Source organism: Vulpes vulpes, chromosome 12 (genome assembly GCF_048418805.1).
Source record: "Vulpes vulpes isolate BD-2025 chromosome 12, VulVul3, whole genome shotgun sequence".
Lineage (NCBI taxonomy): Eukaryota > Metazoa > Chordata > Mammalia > Carnivora > Canidae > Vulpes > Vulpes vulpes.
Genome location: NC_132791.1, coordinates 22988196 through 23002320, shown reverse-complemented (window position 1 = coordinate 23002320; position 14125 = coordinate 22988196). Strand labels below are relative to the sequence as shown.

The following is a 14125-nucleotide window of genomic DNA, read 5'->3' as shown; positions in this document are numbered from 1 at the left end:
CAATACTCACTGATAGATAGGGAAACTGAAACCTGTAAAACTGTCTTCTGGGTCACAGAGTTCTATATGTAAAACTAAAAGAAGCTACCTTGTTGCCAACTCTGGGATCTTTTTTTATTATAAAGTATGTAACTAGTTTGCAATGTAGAAAAATTTAAAAGTACAGATAAACAAAAGATGAAAAATAGAACATACATATATTTTTCTTTCAGGAAGGAGATTATAAGAAAATCTATATGAATTTGGGTTAGATGAATCACCAAAAGCACAATCTATGAAAAAAAATTAAAGTTGGACTTCAATAAAACTAAAAATTTCTCTCCAAAAGACACTGTTAAGAGAATGAGAAGACAAGCCATACTTGGAGAAAATCTTTATAAAACACGTATCTGACAAAAGAATGGTATCCAAAATATGCAAAAAATTATTAAAACTCAACAATAAGAAAATTAACAACCCAATTTAAAAGTGGACAAAAGACATTTCACCAAAAAAGATATTCAACATTATATGTCATTAGATAATTGAAAATTAAAACCACTATGAGATACCACTACACACACCTATAGAATGGCCAAAATCCAGGACACTGACAACAGTGAATGCTGGTGAGGATGTGGAGCAGTAAGAACTCTCATTCATTGCTGGTGGAAATGCAAAATGCTGCTGTGGAAAACAATTTGGTGGCAGTTTCTCTAAAAGTTAAACATAGAATTAACATGTGATTCAACAGTTCCACTTCTAGGTACATATCCAAAGGAATATAAAGGAGGTACTCAAGCAGATACTTGCACACCAATGTTCCTAGCAGCATTTTTCAAGTTGCTAAAAGTGGAAACAATCCAAGTGTCCTTTAATGGATAAATGAAGAAGCAAAATGTAGTATATACACAAAATGGAATACTTAGCAATGAAAAGAAATTAAATTCTGATACATGCCACGATATCGATGAACCTTGAACACATTATGCTAAGTGAAATAAGCCAGACACAAAAGGACAGATAGTGCATGATTCCTTTTATATGAAGTACCTAGGAAATTTATATAGACAAAAAATAGAAGTTACCAGGCGCTGGGGTAGGGTGGGGGAGATAGAGGATTATTGTTTAATGAGTACAGAGTTTCTGTTTGGGTTGATGAAAAAGTTTTAGAAGTAATGACGATGGTTACACAACACAGTGAATGTACTTAATGCTACTGAATTATACACTTAAAAATGGTTAAAATAATAAATTTCATGTTATGTATATTTTACCACAATTTTAAAAAAAGGATCAGTGGTTGCCAAGGGTTTGGGGGAAGGGAAAAAGGAATGAGTCGGTGGAATAGAGGGGATTCTTAGGGTACAGAAACTATTCTGTATGATACCTTAATGGTGGATATGTATCATTATACATTGGTCAAAACCCATAGCATGTATAACACAAAGAATGGATCCTAATGTAAACTACTGAACCTTGGTTAATAACAATGTGTCAATATTGGCTCGTCAGTTTTAATAAATATACCACACTAAATGCAAGATGTTAATAAGAAGGGAAATTGTATGTGGCCAATTGTATGTGGGAAGAGGTACATGGAAATCCCTGTGCTCGTTGCTCAATATTTCTGCAGACCTAAAAATATCAAAATCTATTTAATATTTTTATTTTTTTAAGATTTTATTTATTTATTCATGAGAATACACAGAGAGGAGAGAGAGAAGCAGAGACACAGGCAGAAGGAGAAGCAGGCTCCATGCAGGGAGCCTGATGTGGGACTCGATCCTGGGTCTCCAGGATCACACCCTGGGCTGAAGGCCACGCTAAACCGCTGAGCCACCGGGGCTGCCCAAAATCTATTTAATATTTTTAAAATGAGACTGTAATGTGATTATTCTTGTACTTGCTTTTTCACTACTATGTTCACATATTACTATCATCCTTCCGGGCATTCAGCCTGGACAGTGAGGGGCAATTGAGGCTGGTGATGGGAAGTTAGGCCAAAATAGAGATGAGGCTGTGGAAAGGAGGATGACATTCAGAGGATGTGGGAACTTAGGAGTAGGGGATATTTTACCCAAAGACTTACAGAGTAGAGAGACTAGAATTTTGATCCGACAATCAAAAATATCTGAGCCCTTGAATCTAAGTGTCTCCAACAGGTTGGGAATTGGAGTAGGGCAGGGAGTTTCAAGTCATGTTCATGGAATCCTGGTCCCTTGCTGGCAAGAGGCTGGCATAACAGAATTGCACCACGAGCAAGGAGATGAAGTCTCACACACTCACTCCTGTGCTCGGAATGTTCTATGACCTCCCTGCCAGAGTGGAATGAGCAGGAACAAAAGTCTAGCAGTTGTGGTCAGCTGCCTGAAATTTCCGTTATAGAAAACTACAAGCAGCAGGTGGGGCTTGTGGTGGACCATGGGATGGACCTGTTCCACCTAAGCCAGGATATGTGCACATTAATCTTGGCTTTTCACCTGATGCTGGTGTGACCCTTCTGAGTCATATTCTTTCTCCTGGTCATCCTCCTGCATGGCTCTCTGCCTAACTCCCACTAGGCAAGGGAAGATGTGCCTGTCACAAGACCTCCAGTGATCTCTTGGATCTTGGATCACTTGGATGCTTTAGGAAAACACCTGGAGGGTGTTGGCTCAGCAGGCTTGGGCCTTGTGCCTCCTCACCTTGAGGGCTACAACAGAGGCTGGACCCCCATCCCTTAGGCACAGAATCACCATTCAGAGGAGGGACACATTCATGCTTCTTCCCATCCTGGCTTTTTTTTTTTTTTCATCCTGCTAGCAATGGACACATTGGGTTCTATCAGTGGAAGAGAGTCCTACCACCACCTCTTGATTGAGGGGATGTTGAGTCATTCTGGATTTCCTTACAAATCAGTGGGGCAGGAGTATCCCATAGTCCCCCATACCACATATGTCTCATAGGGAGACTACAGCACTTTCTTTGCTTCCTTTAGCTCTTGCCTCCTGTGAGCTAGGTCAGAAGGTGGGAATACAGAGGTTTTGCCTTCTGAGAAATAGAAGGTGTCCAGAGATCCATACCTTCCATCCAGGGCAGCCTCTGTCTTTCTGCTAGGTCAGCTATGTGTGATTCTGTGGTAGAGGGGAGGGGGACAGGGAATCAGGAGTTCACTTTTGAGATCAATATTGGATATCCATGTGTTTATTTTCATTAGGCAATTTGATCTACCCATGAGATGATTGGCATAGAGGCAAGGCTGTGTCTTGGTGACTGTTACGTCTGTCATAGCTCCTGGAAGACAGTAAGTACTCAAATATTTTAACTATACAATGTAAGATGTCTTTCAAGGTCATTTTTGTTGTAATACCTTTACATGACCCCAGGGTCCTCCTCATCCTCTGAGTACTTCCTCCTGGGGCAGGACCCCACATACTATAGCACTCATCACACCCATGTAATAATTTTTCTCTCCCTTGGCCTAGTCTCATAGTTCATGGTTTTAAATACATCTGTCTATCATCTATCTATCTATCTATCTATCTATCTATCTATCTATCTATCTTCCTCTTCATCATCATCATCACTACCTATGTATATCTATTTATTTAGTTGTCTATTTATCTGCCTAGAGCCTGGGCCCTTCCATGAACCCCAGAGTCATATGCTCAAAATGTCTAATCATTATATACACTTGATTTTTTAAAAAAATTTTTATTGGAGGTCAATTTGCCAACATATAGCATAACACCCAGTGCTCATTCCGCAAAGTGCCCCCCTCAGTGCCCATCACCCAGTCACCCCAATTCCCTGCCCCTTCCACTACCCCCTGTTCATTTCCCAGAGTTAGGTATCTCTCATGTTTTGTCACCTTCATTGATATTTTCACTTATTTTCTTTCCCTTTATTCTCTTTCACTAATTTTTATATTCCCCAAATGAATAAGACCATATAATGTTTGTCCTTTTCTTTTTTTTAATTTATTTTTTATTGGTGTTCAATTTTTTTAAAGATTTATTTATTTATTCATGATAGACATAGGGAGAGAGAGAGAGACAGAGACAGAGACAGAGACAGAGACATAGGAGAAGGGAGAAGCAGGCTCCATGCCGGGAGCCCGACGCGGGACTCGATCCCAGGACTCCAGGATCGCGCGCCCTGGACCAAAGGCAGGCGCTAAACCACTGAGCCACCCAGGGATCCCCTATTGGTGTTCAATTTGCCAACATATAAAATAACACCCAGTGCTCATCCCATCATTGCCCCGGTCAGTGTCCCCCACCCCCCCGCCCACCTCCCTTTCTTTCCACCACCCCTTGTTCGTTTCCCAGAGTTAGGAGTCTCTCATGTTCTGTCTCCCTTTCTGATATTTCCCACTCATTTTTTCTCCTTTCCCCTTTATTCCCTTTCACTATTTTTTATATTCCCCAAATGAATGAGACCATATAATGTTTGTCCTTTTCTGATTGGCTTATTTCACTCAGCATAATACCCTCCAGGTCCCTCCAAATCGAAGCAAATGGTGGATATTTGTCGTTTCTAATGGCTGAGTAATATTCCATTGTATACATAGACCACATCTTCTTTATCCATTCATCTTTCGATGGACACCGAGGCTCCTTCCACAGGTTGGTTATTGTGGACATTGCTGCTATAAACATCGGGGTGCAGGTGTCGCAGCGTTTCACTGCATCTGCATCTTTCGGGTAAATCCCCAGCAGTGCTACTGCTAGGTCGTAGGGCAGATCTATTTTTAACTCTTTGAGGAAACTCCACACTCTTTTCCAGAATGGCTGTACCATTATATACACTTGAATGTCCAATATCAATCTCTGTGTAAAAATGAACTCCTGATTACCAGTCCTACCCAATCACACTTATCACCCACTCCAGTCCTAATATTTCTCATATCAGTATATGATAACTGCATTTTGCCAGAAGATTAGGCCACAAACATTGGTGTTATTCTTGATTTTTTAATGTTTTCTAACTGTCCACATCCAACCTATCAGTAAATGGATATCAATATCCTTTGTCTCTACTTCAAAATGTCCAGCATCTAAACACTTCTTGTCTCTGCTGCTACTATTACTGGAATAATCTCATAACTAATCTCATAACTAATGCTTCTACCCAAGTCTTTACCTCCAATACTGCTGTTAGCAACTCAGCCTAAGTGATCCTTAAAACACAAAGCAGATCTAAGAAGACCTTCTAACAGCAACTTCCATTTCCTCAAAAAGTCAATTCAATGTCTTTGCAATGACCTTCTAGGCCTTACCTCTTTTGGCCCCTTTACTGCTCTTTGTCCTCCATTACTCTTCCCCTTAATGATTACTCTGCTTCAGGCTTACTGTCCTTCTTCATTGGAATAGCTCAGGCATGCTCCAGCCTCTAGAGAGTTTAAAATGTTTCTGACATGAAATTTCCTAAGTTATCCATGTGATTTACTCTCTCATCTCTCTAGTCCATGCCCACATTTAAATAAAAGATGTTATTTACTTATTTGAGAGGAGGACGGAGATAGCGACAGAGATAGTGAGAGAGAGCACAGAGTTAGAAGCAGACTCCCTGCTGAGCAGGGAGCCCGACACAGGCCTTGGTCCCAGGACCCTGAGATCACGACCTGAGCTGAAGGCAAATGCTTAACTGACTGAGCCACCCAGGTGCCTCCAACCCCATAAATTTTAGTGAGGCCTGCCCTGAATTCTCTATCTAGAGATAGATAAAAATTTTAAAAATAAATAAATAATTTATTTTTGACCTCCCTATTTAAAACTGCACCCACCTAAGTCTTCCCCAAACTTTTTACATCTTATATATTTAGTCATCTTCTACATACTATATGTTTTTTTACTTATGCTTTTTTTATCTCCCTCTCTAGTGTACCATCAATGTAAGCTTATTAAATACATAATTTTTCCTCTTTGTTCATTGCTGTATACTCAGTGCCTATACAAGTGTGTGACAAATAGTAGATGCACAGTATTAGTTGAAGGAATGAAAAATGCATGAGTGAATACCATCCATTCTCTTCTCTTGGCATTCTCATTCTGATCCCTCAAACATTTTAATATTCTTTTGACTATTATAGGTACTTCTCCAGCAAGTTACTGTTCTTTCCATGGTATGCCCATTTGTTTGACACCATACATTTGTACATTTTACTCTCAACCTGGGGAAGCCCAGAGACTCCATACTTCCTTCCTGACTAACTTCTTATCCTTTGAAATTCAGTCTACATATCACCTCTTCTAGGACAATTTCTTTTCTTTTTTAAAAATTTTTTAAATTGGAGTTCAATTTGCTAACATATAGTATAACACCCAGTGCTCATCTGCCAAGTGCCCCCCTCAGTGCCCCTCACCCAGTCACTCCAACCCCCCACCCACCTCCCCTTCCACTACCCCTCGTTCATTTCCCAGAGTTAGTTGTCTCTCATGTTTTGTCACCCTCACTGATATTTTCACTCATTTTCTCTCCTTTCCCTTTATTCCCTTTCACTAAATCTTATATTCCCCAAATGGATGAGACCATATTATATGGTTTGTCTTTTTCTGATTGACTTATTTCACTCATGATGTGGTATATGTATACAATGGAATATTACTCAGCCATTAGAAACAACAAATACCCACCACTTGCTTCGATGTGGATGGAACTGGAGGGTATTATGCTAGGAAAATTTCTATTGAACCCCTTCCCCCTGCCAAATTAGGTTAAGTGCCCTCCTGTGTATTTTCACCTACTTCCTCTAACCAGTCTTTATCACACTGCTTTTAGGGACTTTTTACTTGACTGTCTACTCCATAATTCCATAAGCTCAATGGAGGAAGGCCTGTGTGTTGTTCACTGTTGTGTTCACCTCTTGTTTTCTGGCATAGTACCTGAAACATAGTAAGTAGTTGAAAATTTGAAATGTTGCATCTAAGACTCATGTCAAGGACATTTTTATTGTGATCTTTTGGGAACCTTCTCTTCAACTGATCTTCATTCTAGGAGACGTTTATCCCATGCAACTGAAAGGCATCGGGTGTCAAATTGGCAACAGGCCATGGGAAAATCCCAGATGGATTAGCCCTTTTAAGATTTAATCAATAACAACACAGTGCAGAGAGGTGAGATTCTCTCATATGTTTCTGACACATGTCATATTATCTGTGTGCTTTTGTATTTACCAAGGATGGAACAACTGTGACACTCACCTAAAAACTTCCCTTCAGACTGCTGGCATACATAGAAGCTATTGGTGAATTGTTCCCATGGGCCAAAAATGTACGGGGTGCTATTTTTCATAATATGATTATGCCTACATTGTTCCTGAGGGCCCATAGGTGCTGTGGGAATACGTAATGAATTCAAGCCTGGTGCACCTTCAATGCACTTTGGGCAGGGGTCTTCCTTCTTTGCTCAAGTCCCCCTCTCCACAGTCTAGGGTAGGACTGAGAGAGTTGTGTGGAATGCTGACCTATTTGAAATATGAGTTTAAGCTCCTGTAGCATATGGGAAGTATTATTTACCTTCTCTACTCTCTCCATCACATACAACCTTGAAAATAAGGAGGCACAAACAGGTGGTTCTTTGCTCAGAGGCATAGAGTATATTTGGAGAGGGTCCTGCCTCACCTGGACATTAATGGAAATGATGATGACAGCCTTTTTCATTGGGATGCAGAGGAACCTATGAACTCCTTTCTCCTGGACTGCGTTCTCTCTTTGTGTAGACCAGTACCTTGTGCTGAGGGGAGAGCTGAGACCTAGGTTGGATTTTCTGGTTGAGTGGCACAAGTCAGCTGAGGACAGTGCTTGGAGCTGTTGTGAGGAAGGCACAGCAACTAGGAGCATCTGGACTGAAGGGATTGTGCTTGAGTTCATTGTCGAGATACTGAGGAACATCAAAGAAGGTCATGCCCTCCTCTGTTTTATTCTCCATCTTGGCTCCTCTCACAGTGTTTGGTGAGGGGTGAACTCTTCTCAACATTTTTTGTCATGGTTTTGGGCATGTCATCCTTACAGAGGAGAATGGATTCTTTATGCCTTTGACCTTTCACCTCGGGGTTAATCCAGTGTGGAAAGTGCTTCAGCTTATTTCCCAAGCCAGCTTCTGCAGCTTCTGGAAGAACGGGATCTTGTGAATCCTTCAGTCTGAAATGCTGCTTTTACTAGACCCTGCAGCTCTTGACCCTAGAAAGTGTGACTCTATGAATTTAGACCCTGTAAATTTTGGATCCCAAAAACATGGTCACTTTAAATGCTGGACTTACAAAATTTGGCCCAGTTAATAATGGCCCAGTAAGCTGGTCATGTAAGGTCTGGCCCATTAAGCTCTGGTGACTCCAGTTTTGGCATTCTGAGGAATCCTTCTTTGGGTGAGGTCATTCAGATTGTTTTAATAGCCTTACAGAACATTCTCATCTGGCATTTTGACCCAAGGAATCTGATACTCTAGGAACTCAATGTAAGGGAGAAACTGGTGAAGGGCTGCGAGGGATCTTGTCACCTGAAAGGATGGAAATGGTGGCTCTGCAGATCCAGACAGATTCTTGCTAGTTCCAACTCACTCAAGGCAACCATCCTAACCTAGCTCAAATTCTGAGAAAGATCCCAGAGACATTGGGGAAGTCAAGGGCTCTGAGGGTTCTATTTATAAAAGTCCCTTCTGGCCCCTGAACCACAGCAGAGTATATGTTCTCTCGGGCTGGAGACAGCCTCAAATTTGCCCCCCTTGTCTGTGACTCACTGCTGCTTTAGGTTTCCCAGAATCCTCTATTTTCTCTGCTGGGGCAGAGTTGTCCTTACATTTGCAGGGGCTAAGGGATCCAGGGCTTCTCCAGGCTCATCTTGTACACACTGGCCTGCAGCTTAATACAAAGCACCTGGGCCCCTGTTGTGTCCTCAGGGGGTTGTGAGATCTTGGAGGCCCAGTGGGAAGAACCATAAGGACTAGCTTGCTTTTTGTTCTCCTCACTGCCTCAGTTTACCTGCAAACTATTCTCTAATGTGGAGCATTCTAGAACACATGGGATGATATCTGGTGGGATGGGGGAGATTCTGGAGCAATATTTTCCCCAGGTGTTTAGATTTGAAGGAGTCCTAGGCACAGATATTCCTTGAGACAGCCACAGTTTGTTCCTGGACTCCTTTATCTTTATAAGACTTCCCAAATGTATCTCCAGGAATTTTTTTTTCAGGTAAAAATTCAATTTGGCCAAGATAGGTATCTTGAGTGATGAGTGGCCTACAGGATGTCTGGCTCTTTAGAGGCACCATCTCCTTTCACCTATACTTCAGCCTGAAATGCTTGCCCGCCATCTGCACAAGTCTCACTGGCATATTGAAAGTCTGGCCTAGGACTTTCACATTGGTGTTTAGATGATATTGAGCCATAGGTTTTACTGGGCCCCCAAAAGACCCAGGTACATCTTTGTGATTGCAGATTGGCTAGTGATTGCTGAGGCCATGGCCTTGGAGAAAGCCACATAATAAAAAGCTGGCAAGCCTGACAGGCCAAAACTCGTCTCCATTTTCTCAGTGGCTCCCTGAGAAGATACCCAGGCAGGTGCTGGTCAAGATGATCAGTGACAGCATCAGGTGCGGCCTGTTACTGCTATCAAGGCCTACCAACACTGAGGATGTTGCTTTATGATCCAAGTAGGGGCTAATAGCCACCTCCATGTCTAGGGACTTACTTTCTGGGCACAAGTGAACCAAACTCCTGTCAGGGCCCTTGTAATGCTGCAGACCTAATGATTTGCGGTCCTAACAGCTGCAAATGTGGGCAGAACCAAATGCCCTAGCATATCTTCCCATGCTTGTAGTCACTGTAGCTCTGCAACATTGCAGTAGCCTGGGCAAGCAACTGTAGACCAGCCCTACTGTCACGATGAATCATAACAGGTCGATATCCCCACTGGCCTTTAGGTCTGCAAGCTAGGGGATACTCATACTGGCCAGGGTACTGCTCTGGGACAGGGGCTGCTGGTCAGCAGGGGACAGGTGCAACTCTTTGGACTGATGTATCTTCTGGGGTAGGCTCTCACAATAATGAATCAACTTGCTAAATCAACTGCTTCTGAAAGTAGAACTCTAGCAGCTCTGGGTATGTTCCAGGGAAATACCACCTCCCTCTTGAAGACTGAAATGGGTTTCTCTTAACAGGTCCCTGGGGACAGGAAGAAACATGTCTCAGGGCTTATTTTATATGGTTCTCTGCCTCTTCAGAGATTTCTGGGCAACAGCTGAGAAGCTCCAATGAAGATGTGACTGCCTTTGCTGCTGGTGCCACTCTAAGGCTTCACACTTGGCCAGAGAAGGAAATGGGATATTGATATGGGTTTGTTGTTAGTCAGATGGAGAAACCCAAATTTGGGAATGTGGGAAAAAGCTGGGGCTAACTTAGGTGGAGGAAATTTTAGAGATTACAAAGCAATTATTGAAGAAAAAGGGACTGGAGCTCCCCTTTTGTGGAGAGATCTTTATTGGCAGACTAAGGACTCACTGCAGAAAATAGGAACCATAGGAACATAGCTATTTTTCTGCTATAGATAGCACACTGAGGTCTCAGTGGATCTTCTGGCCAATGGATAGAGACCACTAAGAAACTAAAATGTAGTAGAGGGTGGAGCCAGAGTCATGAAGTTTGTGATTTACTTGCAGCGGTATTTGCTCTGGGTTCATAGTGGATCTTTCTATAACTCAGAAAGTTTGGGTAGACTGGTTCAACTCTCATGATCCCAGGTCAGGAAGATAGCCTATTATTTCAATAGAGGCCTTACAAGTGGCATTATGATGAAAGAAATGGTTGTTTTCTCCAGTCTTGGAAAACATTTGGGGCTATGTGTTATAAGCTGCCATAGGAACTCTTCTAAAGATCTTGGGAGCTCCCTCAGGTATAGAAATGCATTCATTTATATACATGTGCTTAAAGATGACTCAGGACTTTGGGGAAATAGGAACATGCAAGGCAACAGGGTATTTTAGCTTCATGAGCTCTGAAATCAGGGAAAGAAAGAGAATCAGATATTCAAGGGCAGCTGAGCTTGTTTCTCCAGCACACGTACAGGGTAGCTCTTCCTCTTGTCCTGATGATTCACAGGAGTCCTAGGCTCCTCACTTGAAGAAGACAGAGAGCTCCTGTATCCCTGGACACATCTGGCACTTGATATCCCTTCCTTCGCTGGAGGCATTCACCTTGGATATCTTGGCTGCTGACACTGGTCGACTGGGTAGCTGACTGTGTTAAGCATTTCTGATCTGTTAATTGTGACTTGGAAAGGATTACAGATGGAAGTGAAAGAGCTTTGGAGTGCAGGGAACCCTGACTCTGCTCCAAAGAGACACAAGAGGAGCCCTGTGATGGCCCCGATGAAGAGGGAGAGGTCAGGGTTTTCTCACCTGACAGCAACTGCTGAATCCCAGGAGCCACAGCATTACACACAGGGCAGGAAGAATCTGCACACAGGAGCCACACCGCACACTTCCCTCCTTAGAAAGCCAGTCCTGGCTAGGAAGGGAAGATGGCAACCGTTACTGATGGACTGACACCTGCCTCTCTGAATGTGTGACCTGGAGATTTGGCCCACCTTCCCCTAGTCCTGGAACCCCAGGGCATTTACCCATCTCCTTTTCCTCCTAGGAAAATGCCATTGGCAAGTTATGTTGGGCTTGGTTGGACTAAGGGTCTGGAGCTTGTTGGGCAAGTTCTCAGACAACGCATGGAAACACAGGGCCATGAGAGACACTGGGACGTGGGGTGCATCCTCTGTTGGTCTGTGTTGAGAAACTACACCAGGAGAAGGGAACCAGGCGGTGATGGGGAGCCAATGGTTGGCTGAGGGACAGCACCAGGAACATTACAGGGGGAACCTGCAGTCATCTCATCTGGAGCTAAGAAGGCCACAGCCTGGCATTCAATATTTCTAAGCTGGAAAAGATGGTCTTTGTGGGAACTCTGCATTATGGGGACTACGGGGGTGTCCCAGTTCCTGTACATAGTATCTCTTGAGAGCCAATTCCCTTCCTTAGAGATTTTAGGAAGAGGATAAGATGACAGACTCCTTTCTGAGGGCTGTCCCAGGAATTGGTCTCCCTGAAGACAAAACCATGGAATTAATGTCAGCAGGTTCTACGGGTCTGCCCTTGAATGGTTGCAACAGGAATATGACAATGGTGATTTGTTTATGTATGCATTTATCTATTCTCTTGACTGGATAACTTATCTTGTGGCTGAGCGCAAACTCATGTAGAGTCTTCAATGAATTACATACTAGCAAAATCCTGACTTTCAGGACCACTGTGAACCTAGCCTAGAGCAAAACTGGGAGACTCCCCCTCCTGAGACACCTGATCCCCTCTGCCCTGGCAATTCTCTCAACCAGTGCTCAGCATCCACTGTCTGACTCCCTCCGGGACATTTTCCCTCTCCTGGTCCCTGCCACAGGCCAACCAGAGAAATCGTCCCAGGCCAGGCTGGGGATTTGGAGGATGCAAAGAGCAAGTGATCACCTTCTCATGACAGAGAGCAGCTCCCACGGCTTATCAGCTTCTTCTGACAAAATCTCCTAGCTGAAAAACCAGGAGAGTGTTAACAAAGAATGAGAGGATGCAGGGACATCCTATAGGAAGGCCTTTGAGGAAGAGGAGGCTGAGAAGCCCAACAATCAATGCTCTATGGCACATATGCATACAGTTTAACCCACTGCAACATGCTGTCCTAGACCTCATTTCATTTGATCATCACAACCACACTGGGAGTGAGGCAGGATCATGAGATGCCCATTTCATGGATCACAGACTGAGAGATGAAGTCATTTTCACAGGGTGGTAAAACTAGTAAATGACACAGCTAAGGGCTTCTGTCCACCTTCTATATTCTTCATTCTCAAGGGCAGGGGGGAGGTAGAGAATTTTGGAACACTCCCAGGCTCTGATTTTCCACCTAAGAAACTGTTCTGGAAGAATCTGTCAACTGAGGCAATTGGAGCCTTCAGTGGTTAGAGCACCTGGTTACTGGCTCCAGGGCTCATAGAGGGACAGGAATCAGGGGAAACTTGCCCATAGAGAGGGGAGTCTGAGGGTAAATTAGGACTTTACCTCTTGATGTTTTATCTTTAGCCCTTTGTCTGACTCTCCGGTGACACTTGAAAACAAAAGAGTTAGAGCACCTAAGTTTTTCTAAGCCAGGGCACCTTTCACTTTTTGTCTAAAATGAGACAAAATTGGTAAATATTTCTCAAACTTTTCTATATTCCAATTTTGTATACTCTCGTACCATTCTTTTCTTAGTCTTTGTCTTTTCACCCATCATTTCCCTTTCTTATTACTAATTCATTTTGAGGCTCTCCTATACACCATACCTCTACCCCCATTCCCTGAACAAGTTCTGTGGGAGATCAGAATGAGACAGGAGAAAAGAGGAATAGATTAAAGGATAAGGGATCTAGTAGCCAAGGGATTTTAGCTATCCAAGATCCTGAATGTCTCCCAAACCAGAAGTGAACCCATATTGGAGCTATTCTGAGATCCATGAAGAAACCCCCATAAAAAAAAGTAAGGGTAAGGGTAGTAGGAGAAAGTAAGGGAATAAAATCTTGTTTGAGGCTTAATCAGTTTAGTCGTGGTCATTGTGTTTCCCTACCTGGCAACAGCTCCTTTTAGGTCCCAACCTTAATTCTTGGTGGCTCTTTTTCACTTGCCAAATAATTAATGCAATAATAGTGATGGAGCCATAAGTGTATAAGGGATATCCAACATCCCACAGAAGAAAGGTAGGGCTTAACATAATCCAAACCTCACTAGGCATCTCTCTTCCTAGGCTTTCAGGGACTTGGAACCTAATGCTTCCAAATTAGGTTTGGACCTAATTTGGCCCTGTCATCTCTGCCTCACAGGAGATGGAACCAGATCACCAGACTACATCACAAAGCTTTCCTATTTCCAAAGGCATGCAGAGCATCAGAGGCCTTTATTTGTCTAGGAGAAGCCCATGTGATTCAATGTTCAGATGAGGATGTCTGATTGTCTGTACGAGTTGCAGAGCCTGGGCCCTAGAGGTGCCAAGGTCATGGGCAGCATATACTCTTTCATGCTCTGTTCCCTATAACATGTTGGCTAAGCTCTCTCCTTTAGACAACAGTCTGGCATCTATCCTTAGATACGTTAGTCTT

General features: G+C 43.0%; 1 protein-coding gene and 1 pseudogene across 5 annotated transcripts in view; one reads left to right on the top strand and one right to left on the bottom strand.

Annotated features, from left to right (window-relative positions):
• Positions 1 to 14125, top strand: part of PHF24 (PHD finger protein 24) — a 236085-nt gene that overhangs the window by 127672 nt on the left and 94288 nt on the right. For 3 of the 5 annotated variants that reach the window (XM_072728052.1, XM_072728051.1, XM_072728046.1), the window contains one exon: positions 3179 to 3265. The exons of the other annotated variants lie outside the window; for them this stretch is intronic. The gene's annotated coding sequence lies outside the window, so the exon portion shown is untranslated. The remainder of the gene's footprint in view (positions 1 to 3178; positions 3266 to 14125) is intronic. 5 annotated transcript variants of the gene reach the window in all.
• LOC112912668 (protein SPATA31F3-like) lies at positions 7491 to 13740 on the bottom strand (annotated as a pseudogene).